Raw genomic sequence first — 25,633 nt, 5'->3', positions numbered from 1 at the left:
GAGGAAACTAATAAAAAGATGAAAAAGAAGCGATAGACCAGGAATAGGTTAAACAAGGAGACACCTATACAGGAATAACTAAGAATAAGTGAGAATTAGAACATGTGAGTATAGCGCAGGTTTTTTGTCAAAAATGTCAACAAGACCTCCCAGTGGGCGAGAAAAGGTATGTAAAAGTATAAGTCTATGAAAACACCAGAGGAAAATGTAGAGATTGAATAACAGATGTTATCTGAAGAACTCAAGGCAAGATCGAATATTATTGGAGTACTTTTAAAAGATTACAGTTAACTGTTACTGAGGGAAGCTGCTGAGAGGCAGTGTTATTATTTTATTTGGCTGTGTCGAAAAGCTAATAAAAACAAAAGTATAATCCCCATGAGTCTGGCGCTCCCCCATAATTATAATAAAAACAAGAACAGGAAAAAATCAGCGGGGAAGAACAGAGATTATGTGAGTACTGAGTTTTAATTTTCAAGAACACATTGTGGCATAAAGCATTAAGAAGAAATATTAAAAAAATGCTAAGAACATAGAGAAACTGGAGGACTAAGAGGATATGCAAATTAGACAAGATCTTTCTGAGGAGGATGAGGGGAAAATGTAAGTTTTTTGATCACTGTTAAAAGTTTGAATGAAGGCAAACACCGTATATGATATCTCAAAGAAACGAGAATTCTATAAATGATAACCAAACTAAAACAAATTGGTAAAAACAGTGAGAATAACATCATTTCACAGTCAAATAACAGCTGAGAGAGTAAGGGGCAGCAGGGAAGGCCAGATGACAGAATGGGTGAGGGAGGGTGGAGAAAGAGGAACACAAGAATAGTAACAACAGAAGTGGTGGTGATAGTAACAGTAGTGTTGTGGTTGTAGTAGTAGTAGTAATAGTGCCAGCAGTGGTACTAGTATTAATGAGGAAGTAGTAATAGTAGCGGTAATAGTAGAGGAGCAGCAGTGAAATAATTAGTAATAATGGTAGAAGTGGAAACGTAAATAATCGAGGGAAGAATGGGGCACTGACAGAGAGCTACTGGCCCACTGGGTCAGATGAAAACCCACGGAGGGACAAAAGTCCCACGGGACGAAACCCAGGGACAGAACCCATCAAGGCAGAAGAGAGGAAAGGTAAGGCATATAAACGGTGATGTAGAAGACAAATGAAGTGGATGGAGAGGAGGTAGTAAAAGTTAAGTCAAGTCACGAGTGTTCTGAAGTTTAGAGTATTTGATATTATGGGAAAGGCAGGAAGATACGGGAACGAAGCAAGAACTGCGATTCATGTTAAGAAAGTTGTATATATGAACTGTTGCAACAAGAGTGGGTTTTGTGAATGCTAAGAAAAGGAAGGTAGATGGTTTGAAACAGTAACGTTGAAAATGGTGTAAAATATCGACAAGTTGATGAGTTAGACACATATGCAACAGCTGGGTATCTTCATTGTTGAAGCGTTTCTCCTACGCCGTATGTTTCTTCAGTTAAATAAAGAGAATGAACTGTAGGCAGCAGGAGAAGAGGCGAGGCAAAGCTGATGTATTCAGTCCATCAACCAGTTTCAGCAGTTGACCATTTAATATGATGGTTGTGATCTCTGACATGAGAGACAAGAGCATTGTCGGTCGCCTTGGCGATACTGGCAAGTCTGAAGTCTGTGAGAAAGAGAGTAGCCAGTTTCAGCAGTGTTGGAGAGGCAGGAAGAGGAGTGGACACCGGAAGTATTAGTGATAGGAGCTAAACAAGATAAACAAGATTAGTGCGAAGAGGAATTATTATGGTGAAAAGCAAGTTTGATAGCTAGAGAAGATATGCTGTTATGGTTTTGAAGATTTAGAAAATAGGGTAGGAAAAGAAAATGACATTTCCTAGGAGAGGTGTATCTAGGAGAGAAGAAAGTCCGTTTAGAACTACTATTACTACTGAACTGCCATGGCTGCGCTGCTACTATTGCTACCACCATTACCACCACTACTACTACTACTACTACAGTAGCCGTGCTTCTCTTCCTCCTCCTTCCTTCCCCCATACTGTTTTCTGGCCTTCCTTGCCTCTTGCTCTCAGTTATGATTAGCTAATAATCCAGGACAGACCGAAACTTCATCCTAACGTTCCTTTCACAAGTGGGAGTGTTCACCGAAACATTCTGAAGGTTTTGTTCTCCGATAAATTGGGAGTAAACTTTAAAACATTACTGTAGAAATAAGATATATAAATGAAAACAAACTTGATAGTTTGTCTGAGACCAAACTTGTAAAAACAAGTTTTTTATTGAAGATTTATTGATCAAATATTTAAAAACATGTAAATAAAAAACTCTAAATATATTGAAATTTTAGTAATAAAATGGAAAATAAAAAGGAGAAACTTTAGTACGGGCGGGGATTGAACTCGCGACTAGTGAGTCGTGAAACCCCAGTCCGGGGCGACAGCCAGTGCCGGTCTGGAGTTTTACGGTTACGACTCACTAGCCGTGAGTTCAATCCCCACCCGTACTAATACTTTGGGTAATGGAAAGTGATCATGACATCATATAAATATAGCATCAATAATAAAAGAAAGCACACAATAAGCTGTGATGAAAAGTTGAAAACATTATAGTTTCCCATGTTGTCTGATGATAGGAAGGATAAAAAGAATCATGATAACCACTTATAAGGTCAGGACAGGATATGACGGATATGATAGATTTTTTTATACCTGCAAGACGAATAATACGTTGTAAACATAGGAAAAAGAGGAGTGGAAGGGATGCTAGAATTTTTTTTCTTCTTAAATAGAGTGGTTGACCATTGGAATGCATGGTTGAAGAGTGGAATGCTTAGTTGACCAGTGGAATGCATGGTTGAACAGTGGAATGCTTGGTTGACCAGTGGAATGCAGGGTTGACCAGTGAAATGCTTGGTTGACCAGTGGAATGCATGGTTGAACAGTGGAATGCATGGTTGAACAGTGGAATGCATGGTTGAACAGTGGAATGCATGGTTGAACAGTGGAATGCATGGTTGAACAGTGGAATGCATGGTTGACCAGTGGAATGCATGGTTGACCAGTGGAATGCTTGGTTGACCAGTGGAATGCATGGTTGACCAGTGGAATGCATGGTTGACCAGTGGAATGCATGGTTGAACAGTGGAATGCATGGTTGAACAGTGGAATGCATGGTTGAACAGTGGAATGCATGGTTGAACAGTGGAATGCATGGTTGAACAGTGGAATGCATGGTTGAACAGTGGAATGCTTGGTTGACCAGTGGAATGCTTGGTTGACCAGTGGAATGCTTGGTTGACCAGTGGAATGCTTGGTTGAACAGTGGAATGCATGGTTGAACAGTGGAATGCATGGTTGACCAGTGGAATGCATGGTTGACCAGTGGAATGCATGGTTGAACGTTGGAATGCATTAAACGTGGAAGTAGTAAGTTCTACAATCTTTAGAAATTTAAAAATATGGTGAGCAGGGCACAGAAGACGAGGCATCGTAAGTATAACTCTGGCTCTGTAACTACGATAAGGTAATTACATACACACACAAAACACACACACACACACACACACACACACACACACACACACACACACACGCACACGCACATACACACACAACACAACACAACACAACACAAGTCATCTCATATAAAAACAGTACATTTCACCTTCCAAGGTGTGATGATAATTTTTTCTGTTGTCCCTCAGGTACGTATACCCAGCTTGCCACTTCTGTACGAACATCGTTATAACAAACCAATTAAGGTATGTTTGTTTATAGTATACTTAGGCTAGAATGTGATATGGGCTGCTATAACACAGAATAATGTTCTCTGTATAGATGGATATCAGAAAATTTAAATAATATAAAAAACGGAAGGAAAACAATGGTAATGTTTACAGATGATGATATGAAAAAAAAATAAGAGGGCAAAAATGTTTCAGGAACAGTGGAATGATAAGTTATCATTTTTTTTTTTCTAGGGAATAGTTCGTCAAAAGAATATATTCCAGGATCAAAGTAGATGTAGTAATTAAGTAAGGACTTAACAGAAATAATCACATTTCTTTCTAAATATATTAGTCACTGGAACTGATATGGAATATTAAGCGTTCGACCAGATAATAAGAACCAAATAGGTAATACTAAAATGAAAATATCAAGAATAAACAGTCATATAAGCCGTCATAGTATAAATAAGTATAGATAGGTTAATAAGTAAAATATATAGGTACGATATGCTGTATCGCAGGGCTACTCAATTGACAGCCCGCGATCCGAATACGAACCTTGAAAGTGTTGTATTTGGACCTCGGGCTTCAGAAGAACGCTTAGTTAAATAACAGGTGTTACTACGTTCAGGATCAGGTGGTACAGAAGAGCGGGATTAATATATCATTCTGAGTGGAATACAGCATTCTAGCTGAATAGTGATAAATAACAAATAAAAAAAAAAGGCACAATACCGTGACTGGAACGATACACATGCACATAGAAGGGAGGAGCTTACGAAGACGTTTCGGTCCGACTTGGACCATTTACAAAGTCACACTAACGATAGTGATATTTTCTTCCATTCAATGGTTATTCATATTGGTAATTATCACTTGTGCAATGAACTTGACTTTTTTGATATTTTGGAAAAAATTTGGCCGTATATGGGCTGGGAAGTCTGGCGACACTGGTGCAACTTTGCATTTCGGGAAAAGTTGTGCATTTGCGTGTGTGCAATGTATGATTTCGGGTTTTCTCATTTTCTTTTTAGGAAGTTTGGCTTTACTTTTCTGTGCCCACCTATTTTATGATTAAGTACGTTGGGTGGGTATTGAATCCTGTAAAAAAAAATCCAAAACTTGTTCGATATAATATAAAAAATATTTTTTCCCTACTATTTATCTCCATATTTTGTAAATTTTAATAAGACGAGAACTGAAAATGAAGTTCATAGAAAATGGTGAGTACACTGACGTAAACTCCGATTTGTTGCTTTTCATGGTTGTGTGTAAAAAATGAATCCGGGCCTTTGCATACATATTTCTTGTCCAAGTGGACCTTTGCTCATAACAGTTGAGTAGTCCTGGTGTATCGTAATAGCTACGGAAGGTGAGGTTCAAATGAAATATATTTAGTTTAAATGAACGGCTAAATTTTAAAAGAAATCGAGAGCCTAGTGACTTTATTGAAGTTAATCAGGACTATCTTTTATAAAACTGTAACCAAACCAAAAAGTATTGATAAACTGCTTGATTTGGTTCTGGCAAACAAGAAATCTCTAATAAATAATCTGTTTAATTAAGGGGTTGGATGAAACGTTAACAAATGACGTCGATCTCATTTAACTACTGTAATAACAGTTAAGGTCCCTGATTTTCACGCTGCAGATTATGTGGCGCTAAATGATTATCTGGGTAGCTTATATCAGAGTGACCTGACTTGAAATTATTGTGAGGATCAAGATGGTGAACATTGTTTCCAATAAATCATTTTTTACAGTACTGAACAAACTGCTCAGTCAACAGATTGAAAATCTCTTGGGTAAAATGAGAGACATTAACAGGCATATCAAAAAAGGAGAGAAACATCTAATGAACAAAGGCATTGAGAGTCAAAAATTGTATAAGAAAGGCCAAATGAGGTTATGAAATTAAATTTGGAAGGGAATCAATGGCCAACGCAAAGGTATTGAAAAATAAAATAAGGGGAAAATGACGCCCACATAAATGTAACTCAGTTCAGGTTACATTTGATGATAAAGTAATGAATGTAACTTTTAACATTAGTTTCTACTTTGATTTTACACAAGAGGATTTAAACGAAAGTAGTTAAGTCACGACCTGGATAGACTATGAAATATCAAACTCACTAGGGATATAATTCTCAAATAAATAGATTAAAACCAAACGAGTTACTGGGCTGAATTATTTTCAAGGAGTATAAAGTAAAGAGAAAAATTGCAAACCATTATATGGTCTCTTCAATAAATCGTTACAAACTGTTAACATACTGTATTAATGTATAAATGGGGACTGTGATACCCATTCATAAAGTGGGGGATAGGTCTATAGCTTCAAATTATATGCCAAGTAACTTAGCTTCGTTAGAGGGAAAATTATTGGACTTAATAAATGCCGCTGCAATTCAAAGTGAATCTCATCACAGTTTTACAAAGCAGCGTATTTGCAAGTTAGCATAAGAAATAAGTATTCCAATTTCTTAAATAAGTAATGCAAATTAGGATATACTCAACAGAAAACTAACTCAAACGTTCCACTGTAAAACACCAGCTTTGAAGCCAAACTGAAGAGCTTTACTCTTGTTATCTTATGGAGACCAATATCCTAAAATACAAAAGCACATTAAGTTTGAAGCCGCTCAGCAGTTACATTTTCACGTTATCAGTGTTGTAATGTTAATGCCAATCTGATGACACTCAGAAATTATATTTAAAACAGTACTTGAGTTTTCCCACTTTCTTCCCTAAATTTGCAAACTGGAACCTATGCAGATCAAAATCAATCCAAGCTTTTCTCTAAGAAAAGTTGATCAATGTTTAAGGAATCAGCAAAGAAATAATTAAGCTTGTAAATATCTGTTACTCAGGAATTCAGTATATAACATTCTTTTTACAGTATTCTTAATTTCCCATATATGTTATGGGTATATAAAAATTAAATTATGTGGACTTAATTCACGAACGTCTGATGAAGTCAAACATTGAATTATTTTTGATCAGAAGAGTGATTCCCATTTACTTCACAGAAACCAAATAGTTTGATAATTAAGACACATGTGCAGCAGTTAAGTACCTAATTGTTGCACATGTCTTGTCAACTTTTTTGTATTGTATGCCATCAAACTCAAAACCACATAGTTTAATAATATTTGGGACTTCAAAATATACACAACCAAGGAGAAGCTTCCTTTGTGGAAAACAGATTAGGAGGAGGGGACCAGATGTAATGTAATGCACAGAATTAAAAAAAGTGCGCCTACATAGCCTAAAGCCAGAAAACTTGTCATCCAAAAGCAAAGTCTATAGGGGTCCTATAGTGATTGGGAAATGGGAAGTATCCTCATTCAATCCAAGGAAAGACCAAGACACTCTGCTCAAGAAAGCAGAGTCCAGGTGAATAAAGTTTAATTAAAACTTTGCTGAAGAGGATCCCAGAAGGGAATAGAAAAATATAGAGATCAATTAATCTCCCAAGTTTCTGGCAAATTATATAAACTAATTTAGTATATTAAGCACTCAGAAGAGGTAGATTTATTTATACTGAATGTGATACAATGAGAATAAAAATTACACACTTTCTGACACTTAATAATTTCAGACGTGCAATTACACACGTGAATTTAATTTCCCATCATCGACGAATCAAGAGATACTTTTTTTGAACATCTGAAGCCAAGCAGCAGAGAGTTTCGAAAGTTATCAGACATATCCTAAGATCCTGGAAATATGTTCTGTAATTGATCATATAGCATCTATGTATGACAAGTGCTTCAAACATCTTGCCTTTGTCACAGTAAACCAACTTTGGACATTTGATTTCGATCCTTGAGGCCTCGTCTTATGAGGGAATTAAAAGCTTAAAATTAAGAAAAAATCGAAAAAATTAGGTAACAGCTTACACACATAACCCGCACATAGGAGAGAGGAGCTTAGGATGACGTTTCAGTCCAACTTGGACAATTTACAGTCACAATGTGTGTGTAACTTTGTAAATGGTCCAAGTCGGACCAAAATGTCGTCATAAGCTCCTTTCTCCTATGTGTGGGTTATTTGTTTATTGTTCAGGGTATTGTCACGGTATTGTCACGGTATTGTGCCTTTTTGTTCTTCAGGTAACCACTTACACGTTTCTATTCGGGAATATCTAATTATGCTAATCATTTCTGGCCTCCATATAACAGAGCAGACTTAAATGCCCTAGAAAACACACATCCCATGAATCAGAAATTTTTCCTACTAAAATAGATTGATGCGCTGAATTTGCCTTGCGGAAAAGAATAGAATTACGGGGGATATGACGGAAGTGTACACAAGGGATAACGGTAATAAATAAAGGTATTGTAAATAACGTAAATAACGTATTGTAAATAATGGTAGACCATGACAGGATTCGTAGCAAAAGATTTAAATGGGATAAATTTATGTAAAGTAAAAGGACACAAGTGCAACTAATGTGATATTTTATTGTGGCAACGTTTCGCTCTCCAGGAGCTTTATCAAGCAGTTACATAGATGCAATAATAATAATTATATTTATTTCTGTAAGTACATGATACATCTTACTCACACCTGGCTGACAGCAATGACATTCTATATAGAAAGCCACTGGTTATGCAGAGCATTTCGGGCAACTTAGGTTAATCTTGTCCCCCAGGATGCGACCCACACCAGTCGGCTAACACCCAGGTGCCTACTTGCTGCTTCTGAAGAGAGACGGCAGGTGTAAGGAAACACCCAATGTTTCCATCCGTACCGGGGATCGAATCAAGGACACTTAATGTGTGAGATGAATGCGCTACCAACCGAGCTACTGGCCATTGAAATAACAGTAGAGGAGCAAATGAGTGGATAAACTCCCATGTAAAGTGAATAAAACAACATCGGGTAGCTTTACAATAAGTTAAGTTTGGTAAGGTTCGTCAGGAAACAGGACAAGTGTTTCCTGACGCGGGTCTGATGACCTGCCGTAGAAACATGCTGTCATCTGATTGAACAAATACATGACTAGGTGTGTTTGGGAATTAGGTAGACCTACCTAGCATGTGCCAGTAGGCAAGACAATGGTAGAGTTTACTGACAGAATGAAATAAAAAACCTTGCTGGTTATGGCATATTGGGAAAACGCTTCTTTCACCAGGGTATTTATAGAGGGGTTGAGAGAGATGCTGAGGTGAAGGAATGAGGTCATGAACTCTTATGTGAGAAACTACCTGAGTAAATAAGGTTAAGTGATCGCAGAATCAGGTACTGGAAGAATAAAACTCGCTAGAAGGTGAAAGATTGTGACTGAGTGTGGCTATTTCTGCCAATTCTAAACATAATCTGATGTAATGATCTCTTTCTTGCCTCTACACAGAAATACTGAGAACCAACTTATATGCTACCTCCCCTCTCCTGTCCTATCCTGGCTACGCTAACTGAACAGTGGCCCGTTGGCCTGGTGGCTAAAGCTCCCGCTTCACACACGGAGGGCCTGGGTTCGATTCCCGGCGGGTGGAAATTCCGACATGTTTCCTTACACCTATTGTCCTGGGTGTTAGTCGACTGGTGTGGGTCGCATCCTGGGGGACAAGATTAAATACCACAATGGAAATAAGTTAGACAGTCCTCGATGACGCACTGACTTTCTTGGGTTATCCTGGGTGGCTAACCCTCCGGGGTTAAAAATCCGAACAAAATCTTATCTTATCTTAACAGGACTAATACGCGTCCGGTTTCAGTACAAATCCCGTCCACTGACATTATTTTAATGGATGATTTTTTACACATATAATCTACAATGGCCTACGTAATAATTACATTTATAACTGCAATCAAATCTATGTCGCTGATTTTCGTACATTTGATTAAATGGATATGATGTATTATCAGAGTGGAATTACCTGGTGTGACCTGGCAAGTGGGTCACACCAGGTAGTTCCTGTGGGTCAGGTAGGCAGTGATAGTTGCCAATATGAATTTTCAAAGTATAGTTTAAGCTACCTAGGCAACATACGTTAAATAATAGGGAAATCAATTTAAATAAAAATAACTTGAATGGATAATTTAAAACATCTCATAGTCGCATTTACAGGCGAATCAAAACAGCCGACGAACACTTAAGAAATCAATATAGTCAATTAAAGAGAGTTGTGAAGAAAGGAATATGGAAAGCCAAAAGAGATTGTGAAATTAAAGTCTCATGGAAATCGAAGAACATCCCAGAAGGTTTCTTTTAGGTATATAGAAGCAAGATTATGGACGGGATAGGCCTACTTAAAATTCGCTCAGATCTGTTCACTGTCAGTGACCAAGAAATGTGTACAATTTTCAACATTTATTTCCTTTCAGTTTTTTACGCAGAATTCCAGAAATAAAAAAAAATTATATAGGTCATAGCAAAAATAATTATGTACGATCAATGTCACCAGTGACATAGTTCTAAGACAAATAGAAAGATTAAAATTAAACAGATCACCTGGCCTTGAACTGTTCTCAGAGGTTATAAAGAAATATATGGAGCAATTTAGCAAACCATTGGCTGGTGTTTTCAGCATTCTACAAACTGGTATAATGCCGCATAAGTGGAAAATTGCAAATGTAATAACTATCCACTTAGCAGGTGACAGACCGTTAGCTTCAAATTATGACCACTTACCCTAACCTCTATTGTGGGGAAAATTGATGGAATCAATGCTTGTCAAGATTATTGGAAAGACAAATTAATCACGCCTTTAATAGAAAAAACAATTAGGGGTTATTACAGTTGTGTTATTACGATTTCGTGAGCCTTTGAGTTCAACACAGGATAGTGTTGAGGAATGAGAAGGTACAGAGGATAAGAAGGGATTTTTTTCCCTCGTTCGAGGTGTGTTTGATAGATAAACAGCAAAGAGTTTGCATACACGGGGAGAAAACATAACGAGGACGCGTCACAAGCGGTATGCCACAGGGGTCAGTGTTGGGCCCATCGTTGTTCGCAATATACATAAATAACATAGATAAGGGAATAAATTGAGACCAGCAGAATAATTCTGATGAGCACAGTGGAGCTCTACAGGAAACTCTGGATAAGTTGATGTAGTGGTCGGAGAAATGGTAGATGTAAGTTAATGTAGACAAAAGTAAGGTTCTGAAACCTAGTATTACGAACACAAGTGGTAGTCTAATGGCTTGTATCACCTGGTAGTAAATAAGTCAACAAGCAAACAAACTTAGCATGGAAAGCGAGAGCAGAGGCAAACAAGCAGGAGTATAAATATTTACACTATGTACAGAGAGAAAATAACGAGTTTGTAATTGTTCAAGTGAGTCACTGTAAGCAGAGTGGATTCGACCAGAGACTCTGGAAGTCTACCAGTCCTGCTAGGCGCGTTGTAGACATCACTGCAGAATTCTGTTTTGAACCAGAAATAAGCATAGCAGTGGGGCCCCAGAACTGCTACACTCTGAATTGCATGTCACAAAATGGGTGTGTAACACGTCGAATAAAATATAATGTACTCGACACACGCCACACCTGGAACATTTAATAATGTAGATCTCAATCACTGAAAAAAAGACTTAGGACTTCTGGTTAGCAGTAATCTAAAGTTAAGACAATAGTGCATAAATAATTGGATTAAAGTTAATAAAATTCTTGGTTTCATATCATTAGGGATAAACAATAGGAGTTTCTGTAGTACAGAATGGACATAACTGCACTGGGAAATATACAGAGATGGAAATCTTTTCTACGAGGATAGACAGAGGGCACCGAATCTGCCCTCTCTAGAAAGCCATAGAATTAGGGGAGATATGGTAGAGGCTTAAATAAATATCCAACCAGGACAGGATTCGCAACAATGGGTTGTAGTTGGTAAAAAAAATAGTTTTAGAAAAGATATAGGAAAGCATTAGTCTAGTAATAGAGTTGTAGATATGTGGAACAAACTCCCGAGTATCGTCATTGAAGCTAAAATCTTGGGTAGATTTAAAAGTAGGTTAGACAAGTACATGAGAGAGTGTGAATATGGGTTAGTGTTAGTTAAACATACCTAACTTGGGCCAGCAAGTCTGCTGCAGTGCAGTGAACTTGCTGGCCTAACTTGAGCCAGTTTGGCCATTTTTAAGTCTGCTGGAGTCTTGAGAATGGCCAAACTGGCTTAAGTTGACAGAAAGACGACAGTGACTCAAATAAATATGTATTGTAACAGTGGTATACAGAAAAAGCATCTCTGAATGCACAACACGTAGAACCTTGCAGTAGATGGGTTAGAGCAGCAGAAGACCACACTGAGTTCTACTCTTGTCAGCTAGGAACAGGAAATGAGGTTACATTAGACACAGACTCACTAAACTGGACAGATGAAGATTAGAAAAAAAAGTCACCTGGTCTGATGAATATAGATTTCTGCTATAGCATACAGATAGTAGGGTGAGAAATTGGCGTAAGCTTTTGGAATGCGGTTGACCGGAATATTTACAGCATGAATGTGCAGCTCGCAGATTTGCAAGAACTGCATGTTGCTATCATATCAACATGAAGCAAGATCTCTAAGTAATATTTCCAGCACCTTGCTGAATCCATGTCACGAAGAATTCAGGTATTTGTTGGGGCAAAGGGGAGTTTTCCCAGTGCTATAAGGGAGTACCTAATGAAGTAGCCATTGAGTCCATGTGTATTCACCATCCAAAAGTCTACTTAGGTTGGTGTCAACTATTCATGGTTTCGTTCGTCGAATATCGGTTCTTTATCCTCCGACTATTGGTTTCACAAGTTTCCTACTTGAGATTCTTCCCCTTTCTTGTGAACGCTCTTGGCATCCACAGAAGTTTTTTCGTAATATGTCTCTCAGCTGCATCACAAACTTTAAAGATACACGGGACTGTTGCTGAGTCTGCTCTCTGGGAATTGTGTGTTTGTAAATGAAGAGAGGAGAGTGGATGGTAAGAGGAGGAAGAAAGAGGTTACTCTGCTCTTCTTTAGTTTCTATTAATCTATGTAGGTCTGTCTATTTTTCTGTTTCCACTCTGGTTACAACTGTTTGGCTGCCTTCCATTCCTCCTCTGTACCAGTCCCCCAGAAACTCCTTTCTGTGCTTCTCTAATTAGTCTAGATTTTTCTTCCTCAGTAGCAAACAGTTTCTCATCAGCACATTTCTGAACAGTCTTCAGTAATCTCATTTCTTATCCTTGTAATGTTTATTAATTCCTTTATCTCCTGTCTCTTTTTCATTTCTTCCTCTTCTCCTTTTAGCCTGATTTTTCCCCTTTTCTTTTATCCAATTGAAATTACTAAAGATATTCTTTCTTGTTTCCTGTAATACAATATTCATTTTATATTCCCATTCTTTACTTCCTTGCTTCCAGTTTCATCTTTTGTGTCTATCCAGTGAAAGTTCTTCTTTCCTTTATCACCTCTTGCCGTTTATAATCTTTCTAAAGACGTTCTTCTTAGCGTTTTTCTTTCTATGCATTCCTGCTTCCCTCCTATCTTTCCTTCCTTCGTAGTTTCTCCCTTGCTTTATCGAACTCCTCTCAAATTACTTCTTTCAACTGCATTTTCATTTTTCCTGCATTCTTTTCTGTATTTGTCATATTTTAGTTTCTCAATCATTACTTTCTCTCGCATATTCTCTTTCCTCTAACAACTTACTGATTTTTTTTTTATCAAGCACCGTGATCATGAAGTTAATACATCTCAACAGGCAATTTCTTTTCACCACCAATTACCTTTGACCATTCTTCTTAGTGTTAGCATCCATTGCCATTCACCGTCTCCGTCCCCTTTCCCTTTCTCTCTTCGGTACGAAGTTTAGGTTTAGAAAGGTCATAGGAAAGTATTGGTTTGGAAATAGGGTAGTTGATGAGTGGAACAGTCTACCTAGTTGGGTTATTGAGGCTAAAACCTTGGGTAGTTTCAAATTTAGGTTGGATAAATGCATGAGTGAGAGGGGTTGGATTTGAGTGGGACTTGCAAATGAGTGGATAGTTATCAGAGCTTATTTCTTGGGTAGCATTGAAAATTAGGTTGGGAAAATGTTTTGTTAGTGGGATGGATTGTAAAGGACCTGCATAGTATGGGCCAACGGGCCTGCTGCAGTGATGCTCTTTTCTTATGTTCTTATGAATGGTGGTGGAAGGAGAAATGGTGAAGCCCTACGTTTTGAGGTATTACATTTTCTAATATTACAATCAGCAACTAATGTGTTGTTTTATTGTGTTGCATTGTTTGGTGTTGCTGGCATGAATGCAGCTGTGGTGGTTGCAGTAGATGCGCATCGTGTTACAATTTGGTTGGTAGTTTTAGTGAGATATGTTTGCAATATAGGTATGGTGATTGTGTGTTCGAGTGATAGTGAATTTCTGTTTTACCAAAGGAGAAGAGGGTTGAGGTGAGATGTAAGTTATAGTTAAGTGGTGGAGGACAAGGTGTTGAGTGTTGGAGGACAAGGTGTTGAGTGGTGGAAGACAAGGCGTTGAAATGGTGGAATTGAAGGTTATGTATGGGTGTATAAGGAGGTGGTAGTGAGGTAGGAGGGATAAGCGGAAGGATGGTAAATGAGGAAAAGATGGTGATGATAGCTAAATAGGAGGTGGAAGTGGTAGTGAACTAGGAGTAGACAGCGGTGAGGACAGGAAAGAATTGGGGTGATGAGGGTAAAAATGTGAGTGGAGGTCGTGTGGAGGGTGAAGGAGATGTGGGTGGTGATGGGATGTTGATGGGTGAGATCAAGTGATGCTGAGCAAGAAGGTAGAGCTTATATCCAGGGTCCTCGAGCTCTTCAGGTCATCGATACCTTAAAGTTTCAGATTGTTCATCGACCCCTAACCATTTATACGAATATAATTTACTAAACAGTACTCTAATATTACAACGAATAATGATAATAGACATTAATAATAATAATTGCATCATAGAAAATAGGTAAAATATAAATTTTGAAAAAATACATGATTTAACATGTAATTTTGTACTGAAACTCTTCATATCATTAATGGGAAAGATGCATCTGATGAGCGTCAACACGGACACTGATAGTTGGCTGGTGATTGGTGAGTTTTAGTCGTAATTAACCACATTCTTCTAGGTTCAGTCTGTTCCTCTGCTTAGAATTGCATTTGCATGGCTAAAATCAACTTCAACTATGTACAGACTTTGGAAAGCAAGTAAAAATGTCTCAACCATTGCACAAAGCCGGGGGTATTTAGTAACAAAAGTCACTTAAGCCTTTACTTTTGAACAATGCTTTTGTTTCGAGATCCAGTAATATCAATGAGATCTTCTTGCAGTTGAGAGTCAATGTCTGCATTTTGTATTTCCAAATCAAATGGTGTAAGAATCCAGATACATAACGCAAAGCATGTCCCCAGATATTTACTGATCCCCTTTTAACCCCCAGCAATTTATCGACCCCATAGATAGTTGCAGAGACCCTTAGGGGTCGATATTGACCACTTTGGGGAACAATCACTTATACTTGCAGGCACATCTACAGATATTTTGAAGAGAGGAGAGTGAAAAAGTAGTTTCGCCAATAAAAATTAAATTATATTGGACAACAGCTTTAGGCGGATCCCACGAGTATCCAGGATTACAATAATTCGACTTAAGCTGGCGATCGAACAGTGACTTATCAAGTAAGTGCTCGTTTTGGATTACACTCCTACCTCTGACGTTCAGTTTGAAACACATGTGCGAATAGATAAAAAAAAATTGTTTACATAGGCGATCTTGGTCAATTGTAACATAAAATATAGCCATTAGCTGAAGGGCAGATAAGGTAAAGATCTGTTCTTTAAGTAAATATGGAGTAGTTTAGTATTTGGGAAGAGGGGAAGCTTAAGAAGATGCCACTGTCCATCGTCTATCATTGTCGAGTTAAAACCGGGAGAGAAAAGGTAAGGGAAAAAAATAGGTCAGTTGAAGAGGCGAGGAGAGAGTGAAGAGGTCAAATAAAAGTCAGAAAACAAGACATGGAAAGAGTGGAAATGTTAGAAGTCAAGTCACATGAAGTGGTGAGGAGAAAGTTAGATGAATGAAGGTGAATATCAACTGACAAGACGGGAGGTAAGACTCTTAAGATAGATTACTCGATGAAAATTGCAGACAACAGGTCAGAAGTAGTTTGGAAGTATCAGAAGTTTTGATTTACATATCTCAAATATTATATAAATCATAATATTTGAATCATGATATGTGAGTAGAATAGAGGAGCCACTATACAGTTACTGTTACACTGCTGTAGTGCGGAGTTGCTGAGTATTTATGAAATACGTTATGTCTCAGGGATGTAGATAAGTGGAATGAGCTAGAAAACGAAGTGGTAGAGACACACTCGATACACAGTTTCAGGGATAGGTATGATAAGGCCCACGAGGTTAGAAACCAGCAATGGCAGCTGAAGAGTTGAGTATCGAACTCCGTGAGTACCCATGCGCACACACATACACATGCACGCAGGAGCGCGCACGCGCAAACACACACACACACACACAAATGAATATGTTCTGATAAGGAGGGAGGCCTAACGGCAATACGAAAATGACATAGCAGTGAAAGCTAAATCAGACCCAAAGCAGTTGTACAGTCTCATCAGGAGGAAAACAGCAGTCAAGGACCAGGTAATGAGGCTGAGGAAGGAAGGGAGGAGGAGAGATCACAAGAAACGACCGAGAACTATGTGAGGAGCTAAACGAAAGATTTAAAGAAGTATTAATAGCAGAGACAGAAAGGACTCCAGAAAGCCGGAGTGGTAAGGTACACCAACAAGTGTTGGACACAATACATATAACGAAGGAGGAGGTGAAGAGGCTGCTATGTGAACTAGATACCTCAAAAGCGATGGGGCCGGATAACATCTCTCCGTGAGTCCTGAGAGAGAGAGAGCAGAGGCGCGCTCTCTACCACTAACAACAATCTTCAACACATGTTTCAAAACAGGGCGACTACCTGAGGTATAGAAGACAGCAAATGTAGTCCCAGTTTTTAAGAAAGGAGACAGACACGCAGCGTTAAACTACCGACCGATGTCATTGACATAGTATGCAAAGTCATGGAGAAAATTATCAACAGAAGAATGGTGGAACATCTAGAAAGGAATGAGCTTACTCACCACAACCAGCACGGATTCAGGAAAGGGAAATCCTGTGTCACAATCCTCCCGGAGTTCTACGACAAGGTGATAACAGTAAAGCAAGAGAGAGGTAGGTTGGTAGACTGCGTTTTCTTTTACTGTAAGAAGGCTTTTGACAGTTTCAGACAATAAATTAGTGCTAAAGCTGAAGAACCAGGCAGGTATGACAGGGAAGGCACTCTAATGGATCAGAAAATACCTGTCAGGGAGGCAACAGCGATTCATGATATGTAGCGAGGTGTCTGAGTGGGCGCCTGTGACGAGGGCCTTTCACTGAGGTCGGTCCTAGGATCGGTGCTGTTTCTGGTATATGTGAAGTGATGGAAGTGATAGACGATGTGAAGCTAATGAGGAAAATTCAGTCGGATGAGTACCAGGCAGGACTACAAGGAATCTAGACGGGCTGCAAGCCTGGTTCAGAAACTGGCTCCTAGAAGGGAAAGGTAAAGAAGGCTGCGGACAGAGTACAGTTTAGGGAGCGAAAGACTGCAAACCTCACTTAAGGAAAAGGATCTTAGGGTGAGTGTAATACTGACCACATCTGAAGCGCACAGCAACCAAATACTGCTGCAGCATTTGGGCGATTGTCAAACCTACAAATAGCGTTTCGGCACCTCAGGAATCATTTAGACTGTATACAGTGTACGTCCAGCCTATAATGGAGTATGCAGCACCAGTTTGGAACTCGCACCAAATCAAGCACGACAAGAAATTAGACAAAGTGCAAAGGTTTGCAACGAGACTAGTCCCGGAGCTAAGGGGCATGTCTTACAAGGAGAGGTTAAGGGAAATCAACCTGATGATACTGGAAGAGAGGAGAGGGAGGGGGACATGATAACATATAAAATACTGAGAGGAACTGACAAGGTAGATGGAGACAGGATGTTCCAGAGATGAGTCACAGGGATGTTAGGAAGTATTTCTTCAGTCATAGAGTTGTCAGGAAATGGAATAGCCTGGAGAGTGGTGTAGTGGAGGCAGGATCCATACATCGCTTTAAGAAGAAGTACGACAAGGCTCGGGGAGAAGGGAGACAGTGGACCTAGTAGCGACCAGTGAAGAGGCTGCGCAGGAGCTGAGTCTCGACCTCTGCAACCACAATTAGGAGAGTACAGTTAGGTGAGTACACACAGTAAACGCAATATTATCTGAATATTTTACTGGCTGTATGTTAAACACTGCAAAGGACTCAGGATAAGGACGTGTTTAACCACCAGGAAGTTTGCTCCCAACTTAAGATTCATAAACTCTTGCTGGATTTGACTGATGAAACGACTCGAGAGCCACGAGGCTTTAATGGAGGAGGAGGAGGCGGAGGAGGCGGAGGAGGGGCGGCGGAGGAGGGGCGGCGGAGGAGGGGCGGCGGCGGCGGCGGCGGCGGGGGCGGCTCTCTCTCTCTCTCTCTAATGTTCCGGCATTTTATGTGAGGTTACAGTAAAATATTTACTAGTGGGACTTCTTGCGTTCTAGTACATAGTCTTTAGTAAAAGATTTTCATATACGAATTAAAAAAATATTACACTGAAGATAAAGAAATTCACTGAATCTGTTTAAGATTAAACCAATGTTTGGTTACTGATACAAGAATTAACACAATAATTAACGATAAATTGCGAGTCAATTTCTCATGCATTTTAAACAGAAGCATAAGTTATGTAATGTGCTGGAGTTTCTATATAAATGGTGTCTAAAACAGAAGACTTTTCTCTGCTGAAAGAAAGGAACCTCAATTGTTATTCAGTCCATATTAATACAAAGTTCCCAACACTAAACGACTTGTACTGTCGCTTGCTTTTGCAGAATCATATTTACATGCCATCTTAAGTCTGTCTCTGTCATAGTTTATCTCTATCTCGCAAGGTCTCGTTCTCTGTTACTACTAAAATTTTAGCTGCTGCTGCTGTACTGCTGCTACTGCTACTGCTACTACAAACAATTTTAACTACTATAGATGTGTTTCAACTGCTGTGTCTTGATATACGCGATTGAAATAGTGCAGAACGCGACATAAACTGGTAACACAGTTGAATATTAGTGTTGAAGATCTGAGGGGAACGAGAAGAAGCATCCACAAGTCTTCACTTGGAAACCAATATCTAAACTTCTTCAAAAAAAAATGGTAAATTAGGGCATACACAACCCATCTCTAATTCAAACCCTCAGGGACCAAAGATACGATATCTTAAAATACACAAACATGTAAACTTGACGCATGGAACGACTAAAGTTTGATGTATGCGACAATCGGAAATTATTTCATGAAAAACAGTATTTCAAAATTTTGCAATTTCCTTTAAAAAAGGCAAATTGCGTACGACACAAACTAAAATCAATCCAAACTTTTCTGTAAGTAAAAGTGACTCACTTGTAAAAGCGTAAGTAAAGAAAACAAGTTTTATGAAACTTGAGTAAACACAATGTTTTGTTGACAATGGTCCTGAGGGTACATAGGTGTTATAGGCACACAATGGTACTTTATGTTGATTTAACTTTGGATAACCAAAAAGTCAAACATTGTGACTTATTTATCAGAAACCAATTTAAAAATGTTTTCACTGGATAACTTACACAACCTAACGTTAAGAAACTGTTTACTTTGACGACGACACTTTGAAAGATGGCTGGGAACATTTACGGTTTAGAACTGTGGTTTCAGCGTCCCTCTGGCAAGACAGTGACGGAGTGAGTGATGATCAAAGTTTTTTCTTTTTTTTTTTGGCCACACTACCTCGGTAGAAAACGGCCGGTGTGTTAAAAGAAAACGAACATCAGTACTACAAGTGCTGATGTGTTGGCAGTTATTATACAAATTCCAACAGGGGAGCTGGACGAAGTATTCGAGATGTAGCTCTGAGTTACCTATGTTGTTTTACTTTGTATCATATTTTTGTGAATGTTTTGTCAATGCATTTTGTCTTTAAATAAAATATATATACATAATATAGGGGGTGGTAGGAGAAAATTCTCAAACAGCTTCAGGGAGAATCTTGAGTTTTCCCTGAAACAAGTTTATTCTTTTCTCTGAGGATGAAGGTCCCCATAACAGTTCTAGAGGTGGTACCTCCCTATATTCATTATATATATATATATATATATATATATATATATATATATATATATATATATATATATAAGAATCTAAACCCATGAAACATTTCATCCATTTCATTTAAAATTTATGCCGTTCACGATTTTTAATTTTATCAGAAGATAGGCACAGCTCCTTTGATCATGCATCAAATGAAAATAATGTAATGATGAAAAAAAATAATATAACTTTTCGAGATTGAAAAAATGGCAAAATTGAAAAAATGGCAAAATGAGATCGACACACTCGAAGATAATATACCTACGGTGAAATTTTGAAGTCGATGATAGGAGATTATCTCCAGTTTTCACACACCAACAAAATCAAACTGGCCTATATTGATTAAGACTTTTTTTTGTTATAAACGATTTTTTCGGTGAAAGGAATGATGAATCTTGCTGATAATTTTCCTAAAATATGAAAGTCTTTCCTTAAAAATTTCTTTTCTCATTTACATTCTACTTAAAAAATTTACATTCCTGTATGAAAAAACTATTCAATCATGATTCCTTAATACAACTCAGTTTGATAAAATTCACAAAAATACATGGAATAGGTGGTATTCATACATCCCAAAATTAACCCCAAAAATAATCCCAATTAAGACGCACTAGCATTTAGGATTTGAAACCGATCAGAAGAAGCATTCTCTAGCTCCGACAAGGAAAACAGTTTACTTAATAAAACTGACAAAATGAAATTTACTCAGCTCAAGGTGAGCGACAGACTTTGAATTCGCAGAAATTTTAACAATTTCAGTTACTGGAGGAAGAAAAAATGAAAATTTCCGGAAAACTGTTAAACGTCCCCCTTTAGGGATATGTATTATTATTTTATATTAATTATAATATATAAAAATAATGTAAATTAAAACAAATATGGTTACTGCATTTTTAGGTTGCTGGAAGATTATATTAATTAGCTAGATTTACGTTTATTGCCTAAGTTGCTGGTATGACATGTTTTCCTTGTAACAGTTGTCATGGAAACACCCAGGTCTTTGTGCTCTTCTCATTCCATGAGTTGTTCTTAACATATATATTAAAATGAGTCTGGTCTCCTTGCTATCTCCATGAGCTGTATAATGTTTCTCCTATGTGTGGGTTATTTGTGTATGGTCTCACCTTCATGTTGTTGTTGTTGTAGGTTTGCCGGTACTTCCGGCCCGGGTTTTCTCCAGATGGCGACCCGGCGGAGGCCTCCCGGGCGGAGGGTGTCGTTCATCTTCTTTCTTCTGTATTGTTTCTTGGGGCCCTCCGGTTGGAGGGTGACTTCTTCTGTCTTGCGATGACTCCCCAAGTGGGAAGTATCTTCTCGTTTAGCATCTTCAGCAGCATAGGAGGGCGGAGGCAGCAATTACAGGGTTCTTTTTGGAGCCACACCCCAGCTTTAGCAGGCAGCAAAGTGCTGGGGAAACTTGCCTTCACGATGATTGATCATTGACAGTCCTGCTAGATGAGGGTACCGTCTTCGGCAGCCCCATTCTGGAGAGTCCTGAATTTCTTCCTTGTGGTGTGGTCGAGTGCCACAAAGCGGTGACTTTTTGAGAGTAGGTTGATCAGGGATTCAGTGGTGAATGATCGAGTTGAGTCGCAGGTGAACTTGACTGTCCCGTTGTGGAGGCGTTGAGTAATTTCTGGAGTGTACATTGCGTTCTCATTCTGGTTGGTTGTGTAGAAGTGTACACCAGGCAAGCAGTGGACTTCTTGTGAAGGAGTGGCGGTAGTACGTAGGGATGCATCCCAAGGCTATTGTGTTTTAACCTTCTTGGCTGGTGGCTGAGACGTTTGAGATGAGGCGTCTGATTGGTCCGTTGTGACGGAGGTGGAAGCAGGTGCTGGTAGACTCTCATTGGTGGAATCGGTCGGCGTCTCAGTGGTCTCTGATTGGTCCATCTCTGTGTCGGGAGGAAGATGTGGTAGCGGTGGAGCAGCGGTAATGTTGAAGACATTTGCAGTGGATTTTATGATCTCTGTGGAAGGTGGAGATGCAGGGAATGTGAAACCAGGCATGTTGTTGAGCTTGAAGAGTTCGTTGATGGCGGTGTTGAAGGAACCAAGTTCAGCTACATTCTGCACATGAGCATACATGATGCAGTGAAGAACCTTGGTGGAGTCGCCAGCAAGAGCTGGCGAAGAAGTGGTAGATGTAGCTTGCGTGGCTTGAAGAATCTTGGTAGTATATGCTTGAAGCTTGGTAATAGCAGCATCTGTAGTCGCTTTGCAGTGGGTATTTTTTTGTTGTTGGAGTTGCTTCTTAAGTATATCTCGTCTGGTTGGGCACTTGGCAGCAAGAGTATGGTGATCATTCTTGCAGTTCAAGCATTTAGGTGGAGAGGCAGTAGTGCACGTCTTGAAGTCATGACCTTCTTGGCCGCAGGTGGAGCAGAACTTCTTATTCTTGGCAGGGCAGTCTTTGGTGGTATGTAGGTATGAGTAACAGTTGGAACACTGTGGAATTTGATGGAATTTTTCTGCTTCGATGAAGGCTGGATTGATGTGGAAGTAGTGAATAACCAGTCCCTCAGCGAGAGCTCTGGCTGCCATGTTGACGTCACTGAAGGTGACCTTCAGCATGGAGGAGGCTTTGGGTATTTTAGTAATGAATTTCACCTTGGCCCAAGGGTTCTGTGCTTCAATGGACGACTTGATTTCTTCGGTAGCCTGGGCAGTGATGAGCCTGTCGAGTCTCTTGAGGAACACAGTTCTCCTGGCCCTCAGAGCTGGGGAAGTCAAGACAATAAATCCCTGATCTCGTCGAGTGGTTGTAGCAGTGGTGGTAATGAGTTTTTCAGCCTCGGTGTCGTCAGTGCAGACGACAACGAAGGCCTCTTTGAGCGACAGAATCGCATTAAACTTGACTTGCATTCTGCCACTGACGACAGCTGCAAGTGCTAGCTTGGACGAGTCATTGACTGTTCCAATCTCTGGTTTGATCTTTACCCTGTTCGAGAAGTGCATCGTGAAGTGTGGTCTGCTACGCTGTGTCTGTGGTTTGGTTCTGTACGTCCTCACCTTCATGAGCTGCTCGCCATCTATATAGTGTATTGTGTATAGTCTCCTCACCTTCATTAGCTCTCTCTATCTATATAGTGCATTGTCGTCTGCTCACCTTCATTAGCTGCCCTCCATCCACAGTGTATATGTCCGGTCTACTCACCTTCATTAGCTGCCTTCCATCCATGTAGTAAATTGGGTCTGATGTCCTCACCTTCATGACCAGCTGTCCATCTGTATACTGTATTTCTCTGGTCTCCTCACCTTCATGAGCTGCCCTCCATCCATGTCTGGTCTTCTCACCTTCACTAGCTGGTCTCCTACTTATCCAGCCTTGTATCTTCACCTCCTAGTAAGGTATGTACTGTCTGCTCTCCATATATCCTCATTTTCATGATATTACATATACCAGTGTTACAAGTTGAGCGATCCATTATTTCACTTTTTCTGAAGCTGGTTTAATTTTGTAGTCTTCATCTTTGTAAATATACCTAATAAGCTTAACCTTTTTTACTAAAAGAGACTTGTATATGATTATAGGAATAAAGACAGTTCATCTTTTAGAGAATATTTGAGGCATATTAGTACTAATAAGGGGAGATGCTACCAGCGTAGTCAGAGACTACGCTGGTAGCATCTCCCCTTATTATTATGGCCGCAGGTTGGCTGACAAGAATGGTGATGGATAAAAAATGCAGTATGATAGAGCAGTTGGAAAGATTGTTGGTCGAGAGGAAAATAAAGACAAGAAAAGCTAACATTTTGAAAACAGGTACAAATAGACGGCCTGTGATACCTGGCCATAAAAATGATCACTAATAAAGGAACAACTAGGAAGTAAACGCAGAGGCAGACGCAATAGATAGTTTTTTGAGGACTCGTGTATTCCCTGCACCAATACCAGTTTTTTTTCAACAAGTCGGCCGTCTCCCACCGAGGCAGGGTGACCCAAAAAGAAAGAAAATCCCCAAAAAGAAAATACTTTCATCATTCAACACTTTGACCTCACTCACACATAATCATTGGTTTTGCAGAGGTGCCCAGAATACAACAGTTTAGAAGTATATACTTATAAAAATACACAATATATCCCTCCAAATTGTCAATATCTCAAACTCCTCCTTTAGAGTGCAGGCATTGTACTTCCCAGTATTTACAATATTTACAGTGTGTACAACAGAGCGGTAAGGTGGGCAGACGACATACTTAAAAGCAAAGAAAAAGGACAACAAAAATGAGGATGATCAGTCTCAGTTTCTTATAGATTCAGAGAGAGAGACCAAGATGTGTAATCAGCCAAAGGTAGTGAGAGACTGACCTCCAGACATGGGTAAGTGGGTAACACCTCACCCTGACTGGTTGAAATTTATAACTGGCAGTTATTCTGAGTATAGGTATGGAGCCCTGAAGACTGTATGACAATAAACTACCGGGCTTGGGCTGAGTCGAGTGTGAATGGAAGATGTGTGTGATTTGCACCAAATTAAGGTGACGTACTTGGTGCACGCCACAGTTCAGTGCTCTGACTACTTTGAGTGCGTTATATTAGAGTAGTTTGTTACATAGTGATGAGTGGCTTCCGTCAACCCCCACTTACCTTATACCCATTCAAACACTTCGTCAATCATCATGACTGCATTAAATTAATAAAGCATTCCATTATCAGTTCTGTTACCGACTAAGGTATTTTCAGTTTTTTGGTCAGTTTTTTGTGTGGTAAGGTATTGATAGTGTTCGTACAGTCAAGCAATAAGCGGTCAGTAAATTTTTCTCTTTCCAGGGTAATTTAAGGAAGCTTGTCATGCATTTCTGCATACCTGGATACCTGGAGGTTATTCCGGGGATTAACGCCCCCGCGGCCCGGTCCATGACCAGGCCTCCCGATGGATCAGGGCCTGATCAACTAGGCTGTTACTGCTGGCCGCACACAGTCCAACGTACGAGCCACAGCCCGGCTGATCCGGCACTGAATTTAGGTATCTGTCCAGCTCTCTCTTGAAGGCAGCCAGGGGTTACTTATACAAAATTTTCCATCTCCGAAGTCGGTATGCTGTGATTAATTCCATTCAGTCTATGCGTATTTCATCCATTATCACCTAACAAATGATGACGCTACTTAAATATTATTATTGTTATTACTATTATTATTATCATTATTTTTTTTATTATTCGTGGCATTGTATGCTGAGATTACCAATAGATTTTGCTTACAGCTAAACATCAGAGAATCATAAGAACTTTCCAGCCAGTAACATTTGGAAAGTTTCTAGGGGCTACAACCCGACCCAACCACGATTTTTTGTTATGGATAAGCCCTGGCCAGACCAGCAGCCAGTGAGTATCTGTAGCTCTTGTGTCGTCTAAGTCACTTTGGATTATAATGCATAGAATGAGAACTTGTCTAGCGTTGACTAAGGTTTTCTAGCTACTGATTCTTTCGACGAAGATTTTACAAATAGTAATTAATATAACTGTTAACATGACAGTTTTTCTAGGTAATGTACAATGTGCATAAACTGTACATATTCCTCGGAGAGAAACTAGATTAAGTGAAAACTATCGAAAATGGATGAACAGGAGACTGAAACATCTCTTGGGAGAGAAAGAAATTTACAGGCGCATCAAAAAGATGAGTAAAAGAAAAAGAGGATAAAAAATAAATGCGTTTATGAAATTATAGACACGTAAATCAAAAACAAATCCCAAAGGAACTGTCAAAACAGCTTCTTATAAT

The sequence above is a fragment of the Cherax quadricarinatus genome, chromosome 76 (genome assembly GCF_038502225.1).
Source record: "Cherax quadricarinatus isolate ZL_2023a chromosome 76, ASM3850222v1, whole genome shotgun sequence".
NCBI classification, from domain to species: domain Eukaryota; kingdom Metazoa; phylum Arthropoda; class Malacostraca; order Decapoda; family Parastacidae; genus Cherax; species Cherax quadricarinatus.
The sequence above is the reverse complement of the archived record's forward strand: the minus strand, read 5'-3'. Positions refer to the sequence as shown.